This window comes from Passer domesticus, chromosome 3 (genome assembly GCF_036417665.1).
Source record: "Passer domesticus isolate bPasDom1 chromosome 3, bPasDom1.hap1, whole genome shotgun sequence".
NCBI lineage: Eukaryota > Metazoa > Chordata > Aves > Passeriformes > Passeridae > Passer > Passer domesticus.
Genome location: NC_087476.1, coordinates 100,250,816 through 100,277,602, shown reverse-complemented (window position 1 = coordinate 100,277,602; position 26,787 = coordinate 100,250,816). Strand labels below are relative to the sequence as shown.

The following is a 26,787-nucleotide window of genomic DNA, read 5'->3' as shown; positions in this document are numbered from 1 at the left end:
GGCATGCATTTTTCCTTATAATGAATAACTTTGAATTTATGGGTTTTTTTCTTCTTGGTATACTTAACTGCGTAGGTTTTAGTTGAAATTTTAAAAATTGCATCTAATATTGTCCTTAATTTCCTTTGTCAGACTTGTTCTGGTTATTGGTGGGTTAAAGTGTTTCTGTTGTTTGTTTTTGAAAAAAAAAAAAAAAAAGGAAAAGCATGGTTGTGTTTCACAATGCTAAGAATTTCTAAGCATTTTATTCAATGGTCATACATTTCATGTAATTGGGACTTTGACCTTGCTCTGGAGCAAGAAAATCAAAGTTGCTAAGTGCATTTGTTAAATTTTGCCAAGAAAAAGTATCCAACTTTAATCTATATTCTGAGAATATGCTCAGAAAAGACTTATTTTGGCAGCTAAATATTCTCTGTCTGCGTAAAGAAGCATTGTGGGATTGGGTAAAGCTGTCTTGCTTCCACAAGCAATCATTCTGTTACAGTTTTAAAGTGAATTCTTTGAACATCAACCCTTGATACTCATTGGCTCAGTTCACAGGCTGGTTTTGGCAGGTTCAAGCCATGTTCACCTGGAGAAGGGTGAGTGTGGGATCTCTTCTCCCGCCAGACACTGAGTGAATTCCAGCCCCACTGACCAGTCCTTTGGACAGCTCCAAGCCCAAGTGTATGGTGCAGCATAAATTTCTGAGACTCCAGACTTAATTTATTTAGAAATAAAAGTTGTGAACCCTTCCTGCTGGGAACATAGGGGTTTGGGCTGCTTCAGTTGACTGATCTGTTTCTGTTGTGGTGAATTACTTGGTCATGTCACTATAGCCCTGGACCTCTTGAAATTGTCCCCTTCAGCAGTCAGTATGGTTTGTGATAAAAGCAAAGGGAAAAAAAAATCCAACTTCTTTTTGTGATTCACAGACCAGTCAGGAGTATAAGAGTGACTTGAAGGTATTGGGATGAAAAATGGTTTTGAGGAGCTATCTAATGAGATGGGCCATTACAAAGGCAAGTTAGGTGAACTCAATGTAGAAATGAGAGGGGAGGACTAAAAATAGAGCTGGGGATCGCTCTCTGAGTTGAGACTTTGCTAGAGAGAAGCTAGGGAAGACAGGGTATGTTAGGGCACTGTGAATGGCTGTGAAATGCAATGAAAAGATGTTTGCTTTATTATTATTCTTTGTGCTGTATCCATGTCAGTAATAGAGGGCTGAGGGCTGTATGTTTGTGAGGTTTTAAACCTCTGCTGTTGAGAACTGAAGAATCAGATGTGAGGCTACACAGCTTCAAAGACCTATTTTTCTGTGTCTGCTTAAATGAGGCACCCATTAGAGTATTCATGTTTTATTCAAAGTTAAGAAATGTCAGAATTAAGTTTTTTTGAGACTGATCATACTTGGGCTTTGAGTAGTCTTTGGGAGAAGCAGTTTCAGTGCGTTGGGAGTAGATGATACTGTGGAAGAGTAAGCTGTTGCATATGAAAGGTCAAACGAGCAGAGATGACAGGCTGCAGTGAGAACTTTGGACAACAGAAGACACAAGACCCAGGGAGAAGCAGTGCCTGAGAAGCTTGGGGAACCTTGGGTCCCAGGTGAAAGGAGACCCTGAAGCACAGAGACTTGGTGTGCCTGAACAAGTAACGCAGCCCAGCAAGAGCAGATTCAGAGTGAAGTAATTGCTGATGGGGACTGGATACCTATCTACACTTAGTGCATTTGTAAAGGGAAGTGGGTGCTAATTTGGCCTGGCTTCCGTCTGCTTCTGTGCCCCTTTGGCAGTGGTAGTGCTCCTGGAGAACATCGTGTGGCTTTTAGTTTCATCTGAAAGGGACCAGGTTTGTGCACTGTGGGACTGCTTCAAGCAGCAGATGAAAGTGCATTAACTAGGGTGGTGGGAGGATTTGCTGCACAAGCACTTTCCTTATCTGAACTAAAGTACTGATTCAGATCCCTGTGAGACATCAGACCCTGAACAAGTGGAGAGCCAGCAGAACAGTCTCCTTAGAGTGGAGTCTCTGCTCAGGCGAGAGAGGAGTGGGAATGTGTTTTGTAAGAATGGCTTTACTGTCTTAGATCCAGTGACAAGAACCAAGCAGCTCATGGCCTGTGTGCACGTGTGGCTGCAAAGATATTTGTGCAATTCACTGGCTCAGTGAGGATAATTTTCCTTTCTTTCAGTGTTCTCCAGTTATACCTGTAGCCAGATGAGGAGAGAGAGATACATTGTCTTCCTTTATGAATTTACTTTTTCCACGACACTGACATTTTTCCTTGTAATGCATACAGATGAAAGGGAAGCAGTTTTGATTAAGAACCTTAAATAGAGTGACCTGAACCTTGTTGCTGATACACAGAAATGAAATATTTGACATTATTGCAGTTAATATAAGCGCTCTGCAGTAATTGCTGAAATTACTTTTACATTTTGGATTTGCAGAGGACAGTGTTTTGCAGAGTATCTTTAAATTTTTGTAAAAGTTAGTATCCTTAATTTTACTTAACATGCTTTTACTGTGTTTACTAAATTAAATTTAATAATTTGCAGAGGGATATGTTTTTAATTTATCAGTTTGGAAACAGATGTTTATTTACATTATGAACATGCCTCATGTGATTAAGGCTGTATCATTACAAAAGTGAGTTTTACACATATAATTCATGTGGTATTTTTTCTTTAAAGCCAAAGTTTTCTGAATTGTAGGCTTGACCTTGTCTGTGGTCTATAATAGTCACAACAATTAGATTTAAGAATCTTTCATAACTATGCTTAATTGCAACCTAATTTCTTTATATATAACCTGTGCACAGAATTTCAATTAATTTAAACATATGAAAGGAGTTAAGAGTTTCTGTTACCATGTTATTGAAAGATCATTAGGGACAAAGGAAGAATTGACACAGATGCTAACTTTTTAAAGGACCCAGTTTTAAAATTAACATGTCAGCTAACTTTGTCTTTAATTGAAAGAGTAAGGTTTTGGTTTTGCTGAGGATATACCTAGTGTGTGAGGCACAACATGATGGCTAAATCATTGTTTAAAGACAAAGCAATATATTGTCAGATTAATTTACTGCTTGTGTTGCCACACTTGGATGCCTTCCTTACCTCTGCTGGGGCTTTGCTGTTCTGGCGTGGTGCGTTAGGTGACGCAGCTTGCTGTGCCAGTCTCCACATGGCTCACGTGGTACATGGACCAGCATTCCAATTTTGTAGAGAGGGAACCAAAGTCCAAAATTGTTGTGGCTTAACTGTAATAACTTAAGAAGTTTGATGTAATGAGATGGTGGTAAAAAAACAGATGTCATGAAGCTTTCCTGTAATGAGATTGTCCTGTGAATTTCAGTACCATTGCAATACTGTAATAAGATTTTTAACTCAATGTTATACTTTTTTTTTCCTTCTTTTTAAAAATATCTTTAATAACTTCTTAGTATCTAAAATTGAATTAGTGTTGGTATTTCTAAACTCATACAGTTCATAGAACGTGTTTGATTTACTGTGATGAGATTCACTCAACTCTGCTCTGTTTTCATTTTTGAAATTCAGGACATGATGCAGGTACCATGGGATTTTGAGAAATAACTGTGTGGAAAATATTTACTATTGTTATATCTTCTATCAAGAAGAATAAATAGTGTAATGGAATATCTATTGTTCCAAATAGTAATAGAATTGTTGTTTAAAGTACAAATTATTTATAGTCTTAGGGTAACATGTCTTCTCCCTCTTCCCTCTGGCTCAAATCCAGAAAAAGAGCTGTATTATTTCATGTAGTGGACATTGGGTTTTACAGTTGAACCAAGACCAAACAGATGTTAATTTTGGAAATACACTCTGGAGAATGAGTTCATGTCGTATGCTTGAGGTTTTATTTTTTTTCCTCCTTTGGTTTTGTTTGGGTTTTTCTTTTTGGTAGTTGTTTTTGTATTGGGGCATAAATGCCTTGATTGGAAAATTAATCTCAGAAGTTATGGTATTAATTGAGTGTTATTCGCAACCTGTCAGAAATCTTGTTTGCAGATTGTCTGAATTATTTGAGCAATTTAACACACCTCTAACAAAGACAAATTTAAATAGACTATGTTGAACATCTGCTACACAAAGTAGAAGAAATCTAAATTATTTTTTTTCTAATTGTCTTAGCAAATAGTAGTTTAAGGTTAAGTCTTGATTGATAACTTGAAACTAAATAATCCTTTCATATTGTAGTTGTTCTACTGTAATTCTAGCTAATTAATGCAAAATGTGAAGTTCCAACAAAATATATGAATTTAAAAGAAGCAGTTCCATGTGGACCAAAGGGAGGAAAAATGGCAGTGTGATGTTTCTTATATCCTTATATGGTAGCTAGATTTTTTTTTTTTTTTTAATTCCTAGATAGTTAAGAGATTGCTGTATCTTGCACTCAGTGTAGAAATGGATTTAGGTAAATCTGTAAAGTTGCTTGCAGTCAGCACTCTTCAGGGGTTTTTGTTTGTTTGTATGTTTTTGTTGTTATTGTTGGGTTTTTTGTTTTTGTTTGTTTGGGTGGTTTTTTTTTGTTTTTTTTTTTTGTTTTTTTTTTTCCCCCACATACACTAATGATGGATGTATTTGGATGCTATTTTCCTACAACTACTCCACTGGGAAAGGAGGCCTCTGAGCCCTTTCTCTGTCCCACTCACTTTGTAGTTGACTACCCAGATCTTCCTTTTGGAAAATTATAACCTTTTTATCCATACTTTTCCTTGAGGAAGATCAGAACCATATGAAAATCGTAAACTTGATGTAACTAGGATAAGGCGCTCTCTTTGATAAATAACTTTGTCCCAGATACTTTTTAGGTAGTGCATAGGTGAGTGTAATTTTTGCAGCTCTCCACCTTGTACTATGACTAGTTTCTGTTCTTAAAGGCAGCTTGCAATAGAAATTGAAGCATGAAATACAAAGTATTTTAAACAGCCTCAAGATTAGCCTTGTTGAATGCCACTTTAGATAAATGTGCATTGTTGATTATTTTAAAAATTTTTAATTGTTTTTGTTTTATTGTAACTACAATAGAGACTGTTATCAGTTTTTAAATGGTTGTACAGTTTTGATTCTCATCAGTAAAAATGAAGCTCTCATACGTGGAGCTGTATTGATGATAGTGGATGTAGATGATAGTGGCTAAAATTCTGTTTTTTTGTTTTCCCTGCAGTTGCTTGTAAGGCATGCTTATCACTTTGAGCATAAAACTTTTGCATATTCTGAGTTTTATGATAGAAAAGTGACTTTGCTATTCCTGACAGCAGCAGGTTGCTTGTTCCACAGGAAGATACCTGGGCAATGGGTGTTTTGGAGTATTCTGGACCCAGTGGCCTTACACCTTCTTGTATGTCTGTTCCATTTCCTTTGTATTGGATACTGCTTGGTTGCTCACATTCTGAAGGTTTTCTCCATTCATGCTGGTTTCTCTTAATCACACTACTTAGTTACCCATGAAGCAAGATTAAACATTTTCTGTTGCAGGGATTAGGGAAGCAAGACGTTAACAATTCATTGCCCTTTTCCTGCTCACAACCCTTTTGGCCTGGCAGTACTACTCGGCCAGCAAATGTCCAAGGGATGCTGTTGGGGAAGAATTTGAGAAACCATTTGGCAAATACATGTTTTCTGTTTATTAAAACCTCTACGTTTTACTTGGAGCTTAAATAGTCATGCTGTATAATACCTTTGGCATGCTGTAATACGTTACACTTGAAATTCCTTTGTGTTTGTCTTACTTTTAGATTTTTTTGTAAGGATAATATACTTTTGCAATATCTGAACTTCTGATACCATGTAAAAAATCATCCTCTCTCAATATGCCTGCCTGCCAGTCTCCAACAAATCTCCCAAGTCCTTGTGATTTATTTTATTTCAGAAGCAGTCTGTGTACCTGTTCTTCTCACCTCAGCTAGGTCAATCAGCTTATGCCTCTGTGAGAACCACTTCTTTAATGCTGCCCCTGCTGTAATCCTCAAAAACATTATTGAGGTCAGCAGCTGTGACTCGAAACTAGGTTCTGAAAAAATTTTAGGACTGGACTAAGAACTCAGAATTTTAGGGCATGAGACAAACGAGACTGCAGATTGAGATATTGAAAAGATTTTTTTTTTTTTTTTTCAATAAAGAAACTTTAGAGAGAAGACCAGGGAAGAAGGTTTCATAACCACTCAGTTATACTCAAGCTCTCTTGCTTGTCTTTTGTTTTCTGAGAGGAACTCTTGACCCTTTATGAGCATCTCTACAAATTGTAGACAAAGTGAGAAGCTTTTTTCCATTAAAACATGGAAAGGTGCTGGTAGTGAGTGGGTTTTATTCAATCTCCAAGTTCTTGAGAGCAGTTTAATCTAAATTGCAGGCAGAGTGTTGTTGCTTAGTTCCAACAGTACAGACCTTAATTTGCTCTGTGGGGAATTCCTGCTTCCAGGGTAGGCATCATAGAGGCAAATACATTGAGACATGCTGAAATTTTGGTTCAAGCTACAGGTGAATGTTCCCAGAGCTTTGGTTTGGATGCACTGTCATGTCTATTCCTGGGGACTTGAGAGCCTGTTGACAGTGGGAATGGGTGAGTGGTGGTCACAGTGTAAGCTGAAACTTGTAGTAGTTGTTAATTGGGAGATTGCTTCAGATACTCCTTATCTGCAATGTTGGTGTACCTCCAGACTAATTTTTTCCAGAGCTCTTTAATGCCATTTCTTACTGGTACTACTTACCCCGTCTCTCAGCTAGTCTATGTTGTTATTGGTTCCTTCCCTTGCAACTCGGGGCTTTGTTAGCTTACTTTATATAAACCTAAGTAAATTTCTTTGTAATCTGATTATTGCAACTCATGTCTCATTTACTGTAAATTCTTAGTTCACAGTTTGCTTTCTAACCAAGTGCTTTCTTAAAAACTGATAGGAAGATAGGAAATGAATGTGTAGATGCCAGAACACTGATAAGAAAACATATTGTCTTTTTCTAGATCTTAAGAAAATCATTTACACACTGATGGCTGTCTTGACTTCGGGAATAGTCTTCCCAAAAAATACTGATTTACAATAGGGTAGCATATTTACTGTGTAAAATGAGAAAGTTTCCAGTTTCATTAGTTGTTATCATTTTTGCATTGACATTCCAAATTGCGTAATCCTCAGTTATTTACATCTGAACAGTTGAAATGCAAAAAAAATTTACTGGGCACAGCTTCCTGATAGTCTTCTATCAACATTGCCACAATAAGAAAGTTACTGTAACCAGAGCAGTCTTCACAAACAGCTGCTAATTGGGCCGAGGTACTGAGAACCACACCACCAGCAAGAGATTTGAGGGCTACGGGATACAAATGCTCTGTGATTCTGGTTGTGATAAATTTATGGACAACCTAGTTCATAGTGAAGGAAGGCATGTAAGATGGTAAATGATATAAAGAACTGGGCCAATAGTACCTTAAATTTGGCACTCAGTGTTGTGGAAAACTGAATTTGTCCAAGTCACAGTTTCCCTCAGATAAAACTGAAATAGTATTGTTACTTCGCCTCAGAGACTTCCTGAATGTGAGTTTGTTTATCTTTGTGAAACTCCTAATCGCCTTACATTACAATATTCAGGCTTTTAAAAATATAATTTTATGTAATTGAAATAGAATTTTTGTATAGGAAGCAAAATCAATCTAATAACTGAAATTTAGTCTGAATGAGAAGAAGTGGATTTTTTTGTCTTTGTTTATCCTGACACATTGCAGAGGAAGAGGTAAAATCTGTTAGGTCATACAAAGAGACAACTTGTTAAAGAAAATGAAAAAATCTTAAGGTTAGTTCTTTCGTTAGGCATCTTCCAGAGAGACTGGAGGAAACCCTTGAACAACAATCCTTGGGAGAGTGTAATCTGTAGGAACATGACAGCATCTCTGCCTATGCTTGCACACTTTTGATCTCATGAAACTGCAGATGGATTAATGGTATAACTTTTGCACGCATAAAAATTCCTTCAAAGTAGTGTGATTCTATATAGCGTCTTTTTCTTTACTTTGAGGCTGGTATTCACTCTATTTTGAACTGTGTTGGCTTTTTTAATATCATGCCAGTTTATGCATGCTGACTAATACATTGGAAACTTTTCTGAATAACTTTATTCTTATCTTGAGAAACAGCAGCAGCTACTATATTTTAATTAGAAGCTTGCGAACTTGCCCCTGATGCTCTTCCATGTTTACTTGAAACTTAAGTGGAAGCTGTTGATGAAATGGGGGAAGTGTCATGTCCCCCCCCTAGCTTGGTTGTGTTGGCACTTGTGCTCATAATGGTGACATGGTGAATCATGCCAGGAAATTTATCTGGCTGAAAATGAATCTATTTTTATTGTCCTAGCTAACTTTCAGATGGATCATTTCCCTGCCCTGACTCACCGTGTAGCTGCACAAACAGCAGAGCTGGCAAACACAGCAATGGGAGAGCGGCCGCGTGGAGGGGCAGGACAGCTCCCTGCTAGGGGCAGCCCCACCTTTGCAAGAGGGAATTGGCTACACAACTGTGCCCAGAACTTATATTGTCACTACCACAGGACAATGGCACAACTAGTTTGTATTTCAAGGTGGTTTTCTTTGAAATTAATGTTTAGAAAAGGACCGTTGATTTATTCTGTGCTAGTCCTAAATGTGGTTGAATTAAAAAAATGCCACCAGGAGAGTTAGCTAATTCCTATTCTTGTGTGTTTATAGTTTTTAAACAAACAGAAACTTTTCACACAAGAGTGCCTTGGCTAATGTCTGGAACATTACGTGATTCCTTAATCTAAATAATAGAGTAGCTTTGTAATCCTCTTGGGTTAGTCAGACACTCTTCTGAGGTTAGTGAGTTGTTGGTTTCTAGGTATTAGTCCGGATTAAAATGATACTTGATGGTTTTCAGAGTTCAGAATATTCATAGTGTGTTGGTGGACAATCAGTGAAATTTCAGGTAATGTTAATTTGTGAGTCTTGAGTTTTCTTGTAGGTTTTCTGCTACATTAGGTTGAATTCTTATAAAGTAGATTTTGTCTGAATGTCATTCTTTGCAATGAGTACCCTGTTTCTGGGTTTGCTTGGTTATATAACAAAGTTTGGAGAAGGATCACGTTCTTTGATTTCAACTTACACACAGATATTTTAAATGGATTTTTGTTGTAAACATTGTCTTTAAAATCCCTTTGGATGGTTTTCAATCTGAGGATCTTTTCATTTCTAGCATGTGCATAGGATTTTATGTGGAGCTGCTGTTGGCACAGAGAGGCTTATGTAGAGATGATGAACATTTCCCTTTCCAGCTATCCTTGCTCCAGAGGTGACAGGGACTTGCTGCTATTTGCAGCTCTGTGAATAACCATGCTGATATTAGATGAAATAGAAAACTTTCTTGGCAAATGAAACAAACGAAGATTCAAAACCCCAAATGACACCAAACCAGCTGGTTTTAGGGATTCTTTCAAATACCTTGTGTTCCCCTACATCCTCTCCAGGATGAAGATTCAAGAAGTTAGCTGCAGATATTACTTAGTCTACAAATGGACAGCTGGGGAAACGGTTATAGCATGTTGTTTGTGGTGTATAATGGTTGTGTAATAGTTACTAATGTATTTGTCTGAGGTATGTTTTTGTGCCAGCTTCCTCTGTATCCATATAGTCATTAATAGATAATCACACATATGTTGAGTGCATTGGTGGTGAGGCTTAAAGAATCTGCTGTAGATAGGTAGCAATAATAATAACAATACCACCAATAATAGCATTAATACATTATTACTGTTTTTATTACTATAGTTATCCACTTCCTTCAATAATAAAAACTTGACCCACTGAAATAAGGTAACATTCCAAAAAGTTCTAACATTCATAGGTTTTTTGTGTCTTTTTGAGGAACATACTACAATAATTTAACTTATTCTTGCATAAGAATATAAAATCCAAATTTGTGTTGGTTTCTTGTAATGAATTTTCCTGTAAAAAAGGTAACAAGTTGGCACTCTAGACCAGAACAAAATAAATAGAGACAAAAAAGCTCTTTATTGGGAGGTGACATGAGTGCAGAAGCATCATTGTGTAGTCATCCAGAGTGTGTCTGACCTTTCCTTACAAAAGGAAAGTATCTCTATGAGTTTTGGTAGACAGAAAAAACCAGGTCATTGTATTCAGTGAAATAATTGTCACTGGTAAATTACCTCACAGTAAGCATTTGTATTTTTGTAGTAAACACAATCCTCCATTATAGCTTCAGCATATTAATAGCTTTTCCTTTCTCGCAATCCACTATATTCCTTAAAAGCCATCTGTGGTTCGTGAGCTGTTGATGTCAATATATTTGTAGCTTTAGCATAGAGGAAAGTTTTATATTGATTACATGCATGGTTTATGAAAAGGGTGGCTTACTATGATCTCTTGTCTTTTGCTAATTAACATATTTAAAAATGCTCTAAATAACTTGTCATCTTTAGACTTCCTAAAAATCTGCTTGTATTTCTTCACTTAGAGTGTGATATTTATTTTTTAATGCACAAAGCAAGAAATTAATCTATTTTAATCTTTCCTTGGCATAGAAAAATATTAGGAATTACTCTCTACTGAGAAATTCCGTGCATCATGATTTAACCAATGTCTGAGGAACAGAGTATTGCTGTTTAGAGCACACCCAATAGGAAGAGAATGGAGTTTGAAAATGTGCCATCTGAAACACAAAAGGTTTCAGTGTGCATAAAGCCTTGCAGAGATTTAGACTCGGGAAGATAGAACTCAATAAAGCACGTGAAGTTTACTTAAGTCCTCACTGTGAGAAAAGCAGTGTCTTTTTGTAAACCGTACCTGCATTTATGTTTCTTTTAAACTATGGAATGGTGTGAGCTGCTGTGGAGTCTGGGGTATCGAGCAGGTACCAAGAGCAGTGAAGATCAGGAGAACTTTCTCAGAGTCTGTTTTAAGGACAGTCTCCAAGGAAGTTGCCTTTTATGCTCATGCTGCACAGAGCAGCATTCTTTTTTCTGAAAGAAAAATGTGCATTGATGGTTTCAACTTCTGTTGTAATTATAGATTCTGTTCCTAGTTTGAAATTGTAAAAATGGAAGAATCGGTAATGTTTTGAAGATTTTTTTCTTTTGGTTCATACTGTAACTCTTACTGGATATTTCTGGCTTAAAAATCTGTCATTAGTTTTGCTACACATTTCCCTTGGCCACACTTGTTTTCTGGTCTTATTTGAAAGAGTCACTGGTAAATGCTACAATATTTGCAAGACTCTAAGCAGCTGATGAGCCTGTTGAGATTGGTAAAATGGGAAGGATACAGAGATTGGAGAAATTTAAAAGATGGGTTAGATGGGCTAGGAAAGTGGGCAAGTTTGGTATGGAAGTGAGGTGCCTGTATTGCTACATACAACATGAAGGAATTATAAAATGGAGAAAGTTTAATTTGGGGTAGGGTTTCAGAAAAAAATACTGAAAGCTTGCATTGCAGGGACTGGTAATTTTTAATTACTTAAGAAAGCATGAAGTGTCTGAAACAAACAAGAATTCCATGGTAATTGCAGTAATTTCTGTAATGCATCCTTGTCTTTCAGTGTTTAGAAGATAAAGTTAAAACCATTATTTTTTGTTTGTTTGGGGTTTTTTGGGTATTTGTTTATAATACTATTATATAATTATAAGGAAAAAATGCAGGCAAATAAAAATTTCCCCTGGAAACTCCCAGCTCAAAGTCTGCACTGGAAAGTAAAAGAGTACAAGAAAGGAATAAATTTATATGTCTTGGTAGTAAGGTGCCTGTCATCTGGGGATTTCAGTAAGGAGCTAGCATTACAAATTGGCAAGGCAACAGTTTCATTTACCAACTAAATAAGATACGGTCATAAAAATCCATGTTTTAAAGACCAGGGTGTGAAACTTCAACTCAGATTTTGCTTTCCATCACAACATATGGATGTGAAAGCTGGAAATCCAACAAAGGTACAGACATCTAAATGCCTTTGAAAGCAAATGCCTTAGAAAAATACTATGTATTAAATGGAATGAATTTATAACAGATGCCAAGATTCATTAGACAGCTCAAAAACCCCTTGGCTCTAAAGTTATCCAGAAAAGAAGATGGAATTATCATCTGGAACATATGTTAAGAATGAAGCCAGAGCATCTGTCATGGAAAACATGCCACTGGGCAGCTGGAGGAGCACACAAAAAGCACCAGCTGAAAGAGTCTCTCCACTGAATGACACCAAAGGTAAAAAAGTTGTGGGACATCACACTGGATGTGTGAGGAGTGTTTCAGAGCACACAAAAACTGCACAGGGCTTTTTGGCTCTTTATGGTGTTTTTTTTTTTTTTTTTTTTTTTTTTTTAGTATTATAAACTGAAGTTTTGGGTTGTTTTAATATTGCAGATAGCAAGGAGTGATTAAAAGTAGAAGGTCAGAAGTAAAAAGTACAGGTTATTAGGTAGAGTATTTAATTATAATGTATTCTAATTTGTTTTAGAATTTGTATATAATTTCAGCCCTGAAAAGAGAAAGAAGATTGTGTAATTAAGCAAATCTTCAAATGCATTCCTACTGATTAGCTTAATGTATAATAGAGCATTCAGGATTATTTCAATAAAAATCCAGGCTTATTTTATCCAAGTAGCCTACAGTTGATGACAGTACATGGATTACCTTTTCTCTGAGAGCACTTGCTCTTATATTTTTCTACTTTTTTCACTTCATAGGAGTTCTGGAATTTCCAAACCAGTGTCTCTTTGCAATATAGTGTTTTATAACTTGCCCTACTATGAGCCTAATGTTACAAAGGTTTGTGTTGGAAACAGCAGAATTTAAATTTTATGAAAGACTTTTAGATGAAATGGAAGCTTTCAAATCTGTTATCTCAATCTGTCTCTTGCTCACGTGTTATGCAAAACATTTTATTAAATATAACGATCCCAACAAAGTTTGTCCAAAGTAAGCATTCAGTAATGTCTTAGAATTGATAAATGGAATTGGTTTGTTATTTTCCCCTTGTGATATTTGACAGGGGAAAAAAATCTCCCAAACAGGGGTGTGGGTGGGTGTGTTAAGTTTTTTGGGTTTTTTTTGTTTGTTTTCTTGGTTTCTTGGGGAGTGTTCTTTTTTTTTGTTTTGTCTTGTTTTGTTTGTTTGTTTTTGTTAATTCAGGTTGTTTGTTTCCCCCCCCTCCCCCTCACTGAATCATCTCTCTGATCCCAGCCTAGCACATGGGAATGAGTGTATCCTGTGAGAAATTTGAACAGCTCACTCACCTTCTAGATGCATCTTGTGATTCTAAGTAGTGAGCTGAGACTGTTAGTTCCACTTAGCAGGATAACAAGTTTAGGCAAAATGAGTAACTCTTTAAACGTTTCCAAAGTTTATTGATAGCTGCAGCTTTTCTGCTTCTTCCTCTTACAGTAGGATGAGTGTTACGGTGATTATTTATTAATGCCTCATAAAGGAGAGAAAGGCTTTCAAATGCAGTTCAGCTGCACTTACAGTGTTAAGGAAACAAAATTTGGTTTTATTTTTGTTCTTATATATTTACAGATAGTATTTTTATCCCATTTACACATTTGGTGTTGATGGAGCTCAATTCAGATGCCTTCCTCTCATGCACTGGAGGTAAGGCATCTATCTTTAGTCTGTCCTGCAGAGCCTGCACAGTCACGATTTTCTATGTCGACAGATTCTGCATCTGATTTATGTGTAATTTATGTGTAATTAGGTCCAGGTAGGATTGTAGTTAAACCAAACAAATTTTGTCAGAAGTTGTCAAATTCAGAGCAGATTTCAGTTATGTTATATGAAAAAATTAATCCAGCACACTCCAGAATGTCTCTTCTCCTTTTGTTTCCATGGCCATTTGCACTTTTGTGTGCATGACAACTGAAATTTCTGTGTATCCAGATTGTAGTAATGTATTTCTGGTGGTATTGAAGGCAAACTTAGAAATAATGTCTCTGGCAATAAAATAAGTGAAAAGACATTGTGTAATATACTATTTCAAGTTATGTGTTGCCTAAAAGTTTGAAATGTAGTTGTCCTGTGCTCACTGCTAAAGATTTTTGCTCAAGAGTACATAACAATAAAAAATCTTCAAGAGCTAAAAATACAGGATTACTGTATTCTTTGACCTGTGGTCAGAGAGTTGGCAGGAGTTGCCTTGTATTGTTTGTTCAAGGTTTGTTTGAAGAGAACAATTATAGGATGATCATTAAAAATATTGACATATTTTTCAGGAGCAGAGGATTAAAAACACATCTTTAAGAAAGAGGTTTTTTAAGTATTAAGGTGGATTGCATTAAAGAAAGTAGGAACAAAAAGAAAACATTGTTTAAATCTTAATTTGAATTCCAGTTGTTAAGGAAGTGGTTGTTTGTTGAAATTGTGCATATTTCTGTGCACTTTCATTGTAGTGTTTTGATACAATACACTACCAAATCTAATTTAACATGGTCTCTTAAAAAAAGATAGGCAACCCCTCCATGTAGAAGATCTCCAGTAGGATGAGAGGAGTCCTTCCTTGGTGGATTTTTATCAAAGACTGTATGAAGACTTCATCCCCCCATTTTGATGCACAGTCAAAATCAATCTAGACATACAGGGTGATAGTTCATGACTAAGAGGGTTTACCAGGTTGATAGCCTTGAGTGAGTGATTCTCTGGTATTGAATTCTGGTTTGCACAGATGAGAGTATGTGGGTTCCCACAGTACAGCTCCGCTGAGTTTATGCCAGGTTTTTTGCTAAATTACTTCTGTAATAAAATTGGAATGTTTCAGTCTTTGTCTTTCTGCTGTGTAGGGTCAGCATGCCTGCGTTGTTTTGTCCTTGTCCCTGACTGAACTTTATTCCTTTCATAGCTGGTTTGAGATGTTGTTTTGGGAATTGCCTGTGAAGGAGGACTGGCATTTCCCTCCATTTTCCCTTTGGATGTGCTGCTGGGTGTAGTCACTCATGCTCCTCCCAGAAACAGTTTAAAGCAAAATAAAATTTCCCCTCGGACACACTTTTCTTAAAACCTAGGTAATAATTAATTTTATGATGTTTATAATATCTGATAAGGTGACTGTTATCAATGTTGTACCTATGATGACGAAAGTGTGCTTCCTGTGTATAAAAACTGTTTATTAAACAAATGGAGAGTTGCAGTGTAGATAGACTTAATAAGATAATGGAGAAATGTATCACTTTCTCATAAACCTCACTAAGTTGGGAGTCCTAGTACAGTTGTCCTTATGTTGTAAACTACCTACTAAAATAACTAGATAAGTGCAAAAATACTGGCCTGTGTTTCCAGCAAGGCTGCCAATTGAGATTGTGTGTTAATACATTTTTATTTGAATTAAAAATGTAACACTGGAAGAATTTTGAGTGTTAAAATTGTGTCCCCCCATTTTGATGTGGACTCAAAACCAGAATAAGTCCATGCATGGTCTTTGTCTTGGGCATTCTTGATAACTTCAATGACTATTAAATACAAAGTAGTCCTGCAACTTAAACTTTATTTGGACCAACTTTCTAACAACATGTAGTCTAAATTTCCCTGCTGATCGTTTTTTGTACTGCCATCTGTAGATGTGAAGCACAATTAATCACTGTCCTCCTTATGAGACTCGCATATTTTAAGATTATTATATTCTGCCTTCCTCTTACTCCCTACCATATTCTCTGTTCTAGGATAAGCCTTGTTATTTTTAGTGTACTTCAAATTTGGTATTTTTTTAAAAATAAAAAAAAAACCCTATACAGTCTGGTTATCTCAGGACCTTTAACAATTTAGTGTCCCCTCTCTTAATTTGTTAGTCCTCAAAATTTGTAAATTTCAGAGCTTTTATCTTTGCTGGATAAAAAGAATAAATTCTTATTTTAGTTCTTTTGTCCTTGATTTGTGTACAAAATTTTTGTTAATGCATAGCACAATGATATTTATCTCTTACGTTATTTGTCTTTTTGTAACATCATTGCATTGCTTGTTCTTCACAGATTTTTCTAAGACAATCCAATTCCTAAATCTGGACTATTGTAAAGAACTCTTGCTGTCTCGCCTCTCAATATGTGACTGACTTGTAACTGGATGATATTTTTTTTTAATCTTTAGAATGTTTATCTTGCTCTTTATTATTCTGTATCTGATTTGCTAAGAGCATCCTTATTCCAAAGGTGTTTTTATTAAGATGTACGGATCTGTTTTGTGGGAGTTTTATTTTTTGTTGGCAAATAGCTTTTTTTATTATACCCAAATAAATTATCTCTTCAGAGTGCCTGTGACTGTCAGCTCACCGATCAGCTAAAAACAGAATTCAGAGAGTGATAAGTGGAGAATTGTTCTTCAGTCATTTAATATGTTAGAAAAAAAAAATCTAAAGCTTTTAATGGGTGGTGATATCAGAGTGATCAAGGATATTTTGATTGTTCTGGGAAACTGGGTGAATAACCTTCATATACTTTTAAAAATCTGTTGATTTCCATCAACTGTCATAGTGTTATTTTAATCTTATGTTTTAATAACACATCCATTATATTTAAATTTCCCCATGACTTTTTTGTGCAAAGGATTTTTAGTTTGTTTGCTGTTGTATGTATTATAAAGAAAGCTGAAAATAGTACATGACTGTGGGTTTTTTAATATTTTAATATTTGTTTCTATTTTGGGTGTTTTAGTAATTGTTAGTCTTCTCCGAAGAGACAGAGGACCTTTTAAAATCAAAATAATTTATTTTTGTGATGTTTTATTCTCTGAGAAAATAAAATAATTTTCTGTTTGCATATGCAAAGCTTACTGTGATATTCTGAACTGTCACAGGTGGTGAAGGTACCCTGAGCAATGATCTACAAAATCTTTGAGCAGTGATCACGGCAGAAATCTTGCTTTGATAAAAGATTAGGTGGTCTTTACTTGTGACCCCTACTGTCTGTTGTGGGAGGATTACAAAGTCTCTTTAAAAGTGAGTCTGTGCTTAGGTGGGATGGTTATTTCTGTGCATTTGCTTCTCTTTGAGAAATTTGCTTTCTGGTTTGTGCTAGTGTTAATCTTGAAGAGAAAATATGATATGTATTCCATGTTTGTTTTTTCTTTGTGTGGGGATGTGTGTGGTTTTTCTGGGTTTGGTTTGGTTTGGGTTTTTTTGGTGTTGTTTTTCGTTTTTCTTATTCTTGCTTCCCTGTTCCCTCCCACATTTGTTAGCAAGAAGGGGCTCTCTGCTGTAGTAGGTTTGGGCGTGGAGTTGGTCCAGCAGAACTTTTCTGCTGCTGTGGTCTCCTTGGCCATTCCTTTTGTTCCAGCAGGTTAGAAGTGTGATTATATAGGAAATAAACTTCTGAAGCATTTCCCCCCTTCCCTTTCCCTTGTCTCTAGCAGAACAGACCATTGGTGTTCCTAAGCTGTGGGGTGCGAAAGGTTTCCTGCATATGTCCTGGTCATGCAGGAGATGCACCTTGTTTTTTTGGGAAACTTTCAGGCAGTCTTCTGGCTGACATCTCTGCCAGCTACCTCAGATTTTAGAGCTTGGGCAAGGTAATTCCTGGGAGAGCAGTCACACGTGACTGGCTTCTGTAGCACAGGAGTTCACCTTGCTCCATTTAGCAGCCAGCGACAGACAGACTGCAGCACCTGAGGCGACTGGAGAGGAGATAATCTTCTTACAACCCAGAACAAATCCCCCGGTGCAGGAGGATTCCTCCAGGTTCTGCCCTGTTACAAGGTGGGGATTTCCTGCAATGGGTAGGCTTTGCTCTGACAAGACACCTACATTAGCAGGAATTTGCACAGCAGTTGAGACCTAAATGCAGACATGTGGAGAGGTTTTTTTTTAAAAAAAAAAAAAAAAAAAGGTTTTCCCCATAAAGCAGTAATTTTTGACATTAAGTTCACAGCTTCAGACTTTGGGTATCTACAGAAATGTTTGGGATCCCAGCCCCCAAGCCAGACTAGTCAGGTTTAACTTGCTGATCACAGGTGCCCAATAGATGGGTGCCTAGGAACGTGCGGCCAGCAGTAAGCTCTGTGTCTGATAGATGTTCTGATTTCCCTTCTTGCTTCTCTCAGTCCCAGTCCCCAGCTTTGCCTGATCTCCATCACCTGGGACTTCAGACGGGATACATTGGTAAGCATGTACTTTTGAGGGCTTGGATTATTTTGGAGGTGGCAAGTGCCATGTAGTGCTAAACTGGAGATAAGAAACTTGGTATGGTTTTTCTAGGAAGTTACTGTACATTTCCATGTAGATTTCTACTTAAATTCAGTGCACTCTGTCTTGTGATACAGTTTTTGTTGTAGCATGGGATTTCACACTCCTTTTGTAGTTTTAGACTCACATTCCCTACTTATTAAGCAAATTGGGTGTTTTAATGTGGTCCTACAAGTGCTCATTAAAGCTATTTTTCCAACAGCTGATCATTATTTCTCCCTTTTTTTATTTTTTAAATTTCCTTTTTTTTTAAATTTGAGAAAGCTAGCCAGCAGAGATTTTATTTCATTTGTTCTGTGTAAAGTAGTAATTTCCTTTTCCATTCTTTGTTCTTACAGCCCTTAAACGCTTAGAAATTTGTTTTCAGTTGCTGCAAGTAGCCTAAAAAAGTTTCTGTCTGTTTTATTCTTACCTATGGATGCTGGATGCTTTGTTTATAGTGCCAGACACAATAAGGACTCCATCATCAGCTAATGCTTTTCCAGATGAGTCAAGTGTTTTGGGAGTGTGAATCAGCTTTGAGACCTATTTCTCAATTTTGAAGTCACTCATCTGAGAAGCATAAAACACAGGAAAGGAGAAGCAAGACTGCAAACTTTGCTAATAATGTATTTTTAAATTTTCATAAACTCACTTCAAAATCAAATTGTTTTTATTGAATATGAGTGTCCAGTGGCCCAGTTGGCATTGATTTCAGCAATCTAGATGATACTTCTCTTTAATTGTGTTTTGACTGCATGCTGCATAAATGGCTTTCCTGGATGAAAAGCCCTTACATGAACAGTCTTTTCACAGTTTAACGTTATAGATTTTTTTTTCTACAGAACATAAGCACACTGATATATGAACCACCACTGAAGTAGTGTAAAATGGTGATACTGGAGAAATCTGGAATCCTGACCTAATTCACTTTAACTTTGCGGTAGCAAATTTTTCCTTTTCTGCTTTTAGAACTCATTTTGATAGAAATAATTTCTTCAGAAAACATATACAGGAACATATACATTTTTTATTCCCTTCTACAAAGTAATATTTACTTAATGGCATATGAGGATTGTGTTTATGAATTAGTACACTTTCACAAAGTACAAATTAGAAATTAATTATATTTTCAAACATTCAGTTGTTTTATCATATCTGAAAGGTTCTTTGCAGTTTGATACAAATGTTGGCACTATGAATATGATCCTTGTATGGAGAAATATTTTCACAGTTAGGCTGTAGTACCTTAATTTTTTGCTTTGTTGCCATTAGATTTGGCTGACTTGAAACCTGTCGGAAGTGTGGTGATAGACACAGATAGGAGGTAAAATGCTTACTATTCTAGTTGTCGATATTTGGGGTGGAGAGGAGGGATCTGGGTAAAGACTTGTGAGTAAAAACATTTCAGGTTGCATCAAAATTGCAAGTTGTGCCTTATATTTCATTAAGGGAGTGGAAGGGAAACTGATAATAACTATTAAATACTTAATATATCTGTAATGATAAAAAAATTGCTAGTAAATACATTAAATCTGAAGCTCAGTTCATTACTGAGCTTCAGATTTAAAATGATGTTTCTAATACCAGACAGGAAATATGTTTAAATACCTGAGACCTCCCCTAGAAATTTGTAGTACTGTTGTATGTGAAACTGTGAGCATATCATAACATTTTCCATGTACAGGGAAAGACTGCATAGATAAAAGTCCCAAAGCCTGTAGCAGTTGAATCAGTGTGTGATGTTCTCAGTACTGTAATTGAATGCCTGTGTTCCACGGGAGGGTTTGCCTGCGAAGGTCTCCGGTGTCTGTGCCGAGCCCGGTGGAGATGGATTTGAATCACTGCCAGTGCATTTCTCTGGCGTGTTACAGCCTCACTTCTTACAGTGGTACTTTTGCCTTAAAATTACAGATTTCCAGATGATACAACACTGCATTTTAAATACACATTCTTTTGGAATTTGAGGGTGGAAGATAATAGCAGAAAACAGAACAAAGGCCTGGACCTCACAAACGAGCTCATCCTCTGCCTTCCACCTGGTGCTGGGTTCCTTGGGGCTTCTCGTGGATGAAGAGTCACGTAGCTCCCTTCATCTCAGCAGAGTTTTGCTTGAATTCAGTCCTTGTGATTTCCTGCTCAGAGAACTTTAAAAATGAGATAAATGTGGTAGATCAGGCATAGCTGTTTTCACCAGTCTTCTGCTGTTATTGAACCCAAATGAGTAAAATCTTCATTAGTAATGCATTTTGTGTTCTCTCTCTCTTTTTTTCCCTTCTCTCTCTAGTCACCAGGATGTTGAAACATCAGTACCAGAATTTTACATCCCTAAGGGTAGGGGTCCCTGTTTTTCTGAAGATACTGCCTCCCTGCTGAATGTATTAATTTTTTTGGAGTCTGTGATGTTTACACCTTGGAATGTCTCTTAACTGTTCAGGTGCTTGAGTAAAGAGTTATGGTCTGCCCTCAAATAATATGGAATTATGCTTATGTAGCTTACAAAATTACAAGGTTATGTAATTTTTCATGTGCATAATTCCTTTAATGTTAAAAAGGGAAATTTTAAAGTCTACTGTTCACATAATTGCAAACTCATAGAGTACAGAAGACAAAATCATAAAACATTTTTAAAAATGTGAAGAGGACAATTTATTGCTTACTTAGATGTGTGAAGGAATCTCATTGTATATTGGTGGTGTGTTTTCTAGAAATACTGTTACTCTAATTCAACCCACCTTGAGAACTGGTAAAAATCTTGATGTGAAACACACTTTTGCAGCAGAAGAGTGCAGGTGCAAAATGGAAAAGCAAGCATTTTTTCAAGTGGCATTGATTGTTTTCTGTGCAACATGTAGGAACACCAGAATATTTTTAGATGAAAAAGATTAAAAAATTATCCATTGCATTTGTGATAGCCTATATGTTTGGGTTAGTTATTTATCATTTGCAATATCCATAAAGCTATCTTAAGCATCCTAATTAGGTTTCAGCTTTTCAGAGGGAGGCTGGGAGGCTCTTGTGCAGTTGTGGCATGGTGGTGGGGTGTGTGCAGCACAGCTGCTTTCTGATGTCAGTCGCTATTTCAATTACACGAAAGTGGGAGAGGAAGAGCGTGAAAAAGGCAGACAGTTTTTAAGAAAAAAAAGTGTCATCAGTAAGCAAATTATTTTTGCCTGTTTTGTTTTGATTAGGATATGAACTAACAAATAAAGTCTGATTGCTACAAAAGAAATTACATCTGGAGAGTTTAACTGGGGCACTTTCAGAAACTTCTTGGTGAAATGTGTCTTTTTTTGCCCCCATGCTGAGAAAAGTCTGAATTGTCTTTGGCAAAAATCTTGGTAATGCACATAATTCACCTGGCTTGCAAGCAGAGCAGAATCCTTTCCTCTCAGTGCTCTCAGTTTGGATTTCAGTTTGTGCTGTGTTCAGGGACACTGGAAGAGTGATGGCTTTCCTGTGGAAAATGGGAGTAGCTACACGGATCCATGTGTAAGGTGCTAAGTTCTTGATGAGCAGGGTGAACATTCCTGGGTTTATTTCCTCCCTCTTTAGGCATCCCTTGGCTGTACTGATGATAGTATGGTATCCTTTGGGTTTTTCTTTGGGTTTTATTGAATTTTGTAGATACAAGTTGAAAGAAACACAAAAAATTTCTACTGATGTTTGATCTCAAAATTGTGAGGTGAAAATTGTTTCTTGAAAATCTTTCTTAGGATGAACTGACTTTGGGTACAACCACTCTGGAACATGAGTTGTGGAAGGGCAGGAAAAGTGAATACGTGGGCATTGGTAGTGAAGGAGTTTTCTGGATTTTGTTTGTTCTCTTTTCCAAAGCAAATCAGGGAATTGTGAAAATTTATATATTAAAAATGTGGTTAATTAAAATTATGAAATAGGTCTTTGGCCACTAAAAATCTGGACAATGTTTATTAATGGTTGTCGTAAGATCATGGATTTGGAAGTGGAATGATTGTTGCTAAAGAATACCAGAACAAATTTTGTGCTACTATTTAAAGGCTGGTTTGCTCGCTGACTTTGGTTTGTTTATTCATACACTTAGAGCAGTCTGAATCACAGTTGGTTTTCTATGGCTTTTTATTGCATCTCTGTTTGACTGACCTCAGAAAAAGGGAACTAGATGATGATGGTAAACATTAAAAGTTGCTTTAAAAATATATAGATATTACTAGCACACACCATTTCAGTTAAAAAATAAGTTTGTTAAGAGGATATATACACTTTTTTCAAGTAGCACAGCTATTTCTGTGTGTTATCTTCAAAGCACTCTTCAGGAAACAATAAATGCCTTTGTGAGGATTTCTTTTGAAGGTAGGTATGATTTCTATCTGAGTGTCATCTTCTTCAGAACATTCCTAAAGAGATCTGAATCAACACCTGCCCAATTGAGGGCAAGGAAGCAGCTTTTCTGTCTTTATACCTGTGCTCAAGTGTTTGGAGGCTGGTTATTAGAAAAAAATATTGTGAACTCCATTTTATATTTCAGGTAAAAGCACATAAAGGTGCATGGTTTTCAAACTTTTTTTTTCTTCTATATGGGAAACTTCATTTGCTTGCATCCTACATGTTGTGAAACATGTAGGATGAATACTTAAAAATTAGTAGTGCTGCCTGCAGATGGACCAGTTAGTTGAGGACAGTTCCCCTCAAAAAAAGAAAAATTACTTGGAATTATGAAATGGAATTGAGTGAGCTAAGGGGTGGGTGATATTGGTGGTTTGCTGCTTTTAGCAAGCTTGTCTAGACAGTATTTTTTTCTTTTAATTTTTAAATGTGATTTAAAAAAAATTATTTACAGCTGTACTAAAGAATTTTCACACAATAATTTTCTTTTTGTGTTGAACATATTTTCAATATTTACTTAAAAATAAATTTTCTACTCTCATGTTGCCTTGGAATGTTAGATGCTATAGAAATTATGTTTGAATTGGATCATGTTGTACTATAATTGGCCCATGATATTTTTTATACCAAACTATACAGAGGCAGATTTAACTAGAAATATTGCATAGTGACACATTGTACTTTAGAGTATAAACATTTATAGAGAAAAGTAGCAGATGATAGCAGAATTAAAGTTCAGCATCCTTTCCCCCCTTTCCCCACTCAAGTGTTTTTCTTTATAAAAATAACAAGGACTTTTTCTTCTCTTCTTTATTTGCCTTTCCTATTTCCTCCTTTCTTCCAATTAGTTTAAATTAGTTATGGTATCAATACACACAGTCAGGGTTTGTTAATCCAATTAATTTTTAAAAATTAATTTTTTGTGTATAATTTAAAAAAGGATGGGTTTATCCTAGGTTTTGGCTTAACCTTTATAATTGTTTAGTAAAATCTGTAGATAATCAAAGGAATAACTTAGGCATCTTCAGACTGTTGGAAAATGTATTCCATTTAATATTTCCTTATGTGTGTTCATGCATGTATAAACATGATTTATACTACCTATAATAAGTTGACAGTGATAGGTACCTTCCTCTGCGTTTTGAGGAGAAAATAATAAATTACTGAATTACTTGTTTTGCTGTTTATGGTGACACGTTATGTCATGCTACCTTTAGAAAAGGTTGGTTGAAATGTTGTTATTTCACCCTTTTTGTATTGGTTGTTCATTGAACCTTTAGTTGTTAATTCTCTGCAAAAATAATGGCTTTATAGTGTTGTAGGAAACAAGGAACTCTAAATACAAGCCTTCAGCAGTGATGCAACCCCTTTCTCTTCAAACGTTTGATTTTAGAGTGAAGTATAAATTTTCTTCAAGGACCTCTATACTGATGTACCTAATATTTTTAAGAATTGAGGAAGTATAGATTGCAAAATTAATTTTTTTTATTATTATTATTTTTTGTTGATACCAAGACTGAAACTTTAGTGTTTGGTGATAGAAACATTGAGAATGTTGATGTGCCTGTATTAAAACAACTTTATTTTTTCTTTCTTAGGTAGTGATTTATTGGGTAATTTTTTAGATTTAAGAAGTTGTTGGGATAAATTTTGCAGATTTTCTCTAGCTAACACAACAAAATAAGTCAGATTTGTGAATGACATCTACCCAGACTGTTATGGTTTGTTGTGAAGTAGGCTTGACCTTGTAGTTTACTCACTAAACCTGGCATTTTAGTGGGTACTGTTAGCTTAGGTTATATAACATTGTTTTTTGATGCCATATCCTTGCAACTTTCCCCTTATATTTTATGCAAATTGGCAATGACTCAATTCTCATCATGCCCATGTCAAGCTTAAACATATTTCTCACTGTTTTATTTGACCTGAGGTGACAACTGAAAGGTGAGCTCTTCTGTATTGATTCAGTATATTCAGATCAGCAGAGATCACTGATCTGCTCCAATTCTTTTTTGTAAATGGATCACACCATGTGGTTTTTTTTGTTGGAATTCATTCTCTTCAGGTTATTCCTCCTAATTAAGGTAACTGGTGTTTCTGGTGTGTCCATTCTTTGCTGTATAAATATTGTCTTCTTAGCATTTTTGTACTTGAAAAAGTAATATTAATTTAAAATTAATGGTCTTTTTTATTAATAACCACATATGCAAAAAAAAGGAACATCTGCCTTCCAAATGTTATTCAATGATTGTAATTAAAAGGTTAAATAAAAGCTGAGGCAAGCTTTGAATTTTGAAGCATTTGCAACAGCTAGTAGTCTGACTTACTGCAGACATTTTTGTCAAAGTTGAAAAAGTTAGAGCTAATTAATTTCTTGGGAGACATATGATGAAATTGTAGGTGTGATAACATATTTGAGTAACATATGGTCGTTATGGGGCACCTTTCTAATGACTGAGCACCAAGTTAAATATAGACTTTCCATTTTTTCACCACTTCTATTAGTGGTTCTTTGTTACTACAATTTAAACTCATCTTATTTTCTGTCGCATATGAAATAGAATTCTTTATATGTTCGTAGGAAATTTAGAAAATATTGCCACCACAGTGCTGCACCTTGGTGAAATTTACTGAGGAGGACAGTTCATCTGTGGCAGCCTTTTGATTTTTGTAGCATTAATTTTGACCTCTACTTGAAAAAATGTGAAACTTGCCTCAAAATGTTTAGATGTATGTCTCCAAAGTAGGACATAAAATATTTTTGAGAGATTGGTAGAAAATGTGTGTTGCTCCCCGTATGTGTAATATATTGAAATTTACTTTAATCAATTATTGTAATACATTATGTCATAAAAAGGAAGACAGAGGTGTTTTTGGAACACTTTCTGATTCAGTCTACATAGCCCTAATAAACTGTATTATGTTTCTTGAGAGGCAGTTTTGCTGTTCCTTAGGAGGCTGTAAATAAAAGTTGTCAGAGGGTAAACAAGTGTTGTATTTTGTAATTAAAGAAATCAGAAGTGTTACCTGGTTTTAAGTTTCATTTATTTATTATAATAATCTAGAGCAAATTTCAAGCTCTATTATTTCAGCGTCTACAAGCAGAATGAGAAATTCAGGACAGAATAATTTACTGGTGGCGACACATGAATGAAGAAGGAAATAAAAATGTTTCAGGTGAAAATGAGGAACAAAATGGAAGGAAAAAGGTGGGGTGGTTTTGGGCAAGGATGGGAAGTAATGGAGGCATGAGAAAGCTGCTGTTTGTGATGGGAGAAGATAAAGGATGCATATTGATGGAGGCTAAGTGGGAATTGTCTTCTGAGTTGAATAAGAATTGTTTTGCAAGTAATTTTTTCTTCTGTATTTCAGTATCAACTGACATGCAAGCTGTGGGTTGGCTTTTTCTTTCTTTTTTAATGAAAATGACAGTTAAGTTGATTCTAAAGGAACTTTATTGCTCATAAATTTTGCCTTGCTGGAGAGGATGCTGGATTATCACAGCATCTGACTTCAGAGTAGCTGCAGCTTCAGTGTCGAAGCTTTGTTATTCAGCCTTTCCTGTGGCTACAGAGCAAAGAAGGTGTTGAAGGATTTTAGCTCCTACTAGGAGCATGGTAGCAATTATTATTTGAATGTGGCCATCTATTTCTTACAGGAGAGTGAAAAAACTGTGCTGATACTTAGGGAAAATTTCATACTGCTGGGAAGGAGCAAATGGAAGGTTGTGTCTTGGAATCTGGGGTATTAGTGGAGAAAAGGAAAATGTCTGAGGAAGACAAGACTTCCTTGGTGCCGTGGATGTGCCCTGTTCACGCACCCAGCAGTATGCACAATGTCCTTTGGGCATTCCTTCCTACAGTGATTGCATTTCTCTTTTGGGTCATTTTTGTAAGAAGGAAGCTTTAATATGTATCTTGGTGTGTGGAGTTTTTTTTTTACTAACTAAAATGAACTTTGTGAATAAGTTCCTCTTTTGGTAGCAGGAAGTGATGAGTACCTGTTGACAGTACAGGTAGAGTGACGGGGTGGGGAGGCTGACATAACATTCATTCCGTTCACACTTAATGGTCAGTTTTGATATGCCTGATGTGCTGTGTACATGAGACAATTGTATGTTTTTATTTTAGCTGTTTCCTACAGGTGACATTTGTATGTTTTTATTTTAGCCTGTTTGCCTACAAGTAGGTGTGCTTAATTATGGAGTGCTCGTATCTGAAATCGTCAATATTATACTTCTGAGGCATGAATTGTGGGGCCAGATGTGA

At 36.1% G+C, this 26,787-nt stretch overlaps 1 protein-coding gene and 1 long non-coding RNA gene across 5 annotated transcripts in view; both read left to right on the top strand.

The window, feature by feature from the left end:
- The window catches only part of AKT3 (AKT serine/threonine kinase 3), a 152,381-nt gene that overhangs the window by 14,192 nt on the left and 111,402 nt on the right, over positions 1–26,787 (top strand). The window lies entirely within an intron of this gene.
- LOC135298209 (uncharacterized) lies at positions 16,802–21,055 on the top strand. Its single transcript, XR_010360222.1, has 4 exons — positions 16,802–16,933; positions 18,034–18,091; positions 19,430–19,481; positions 20,069–21,055. It is a non-coding gene; the product is annotated as an uncharacterized LOC135298209 (long non-coding RNA).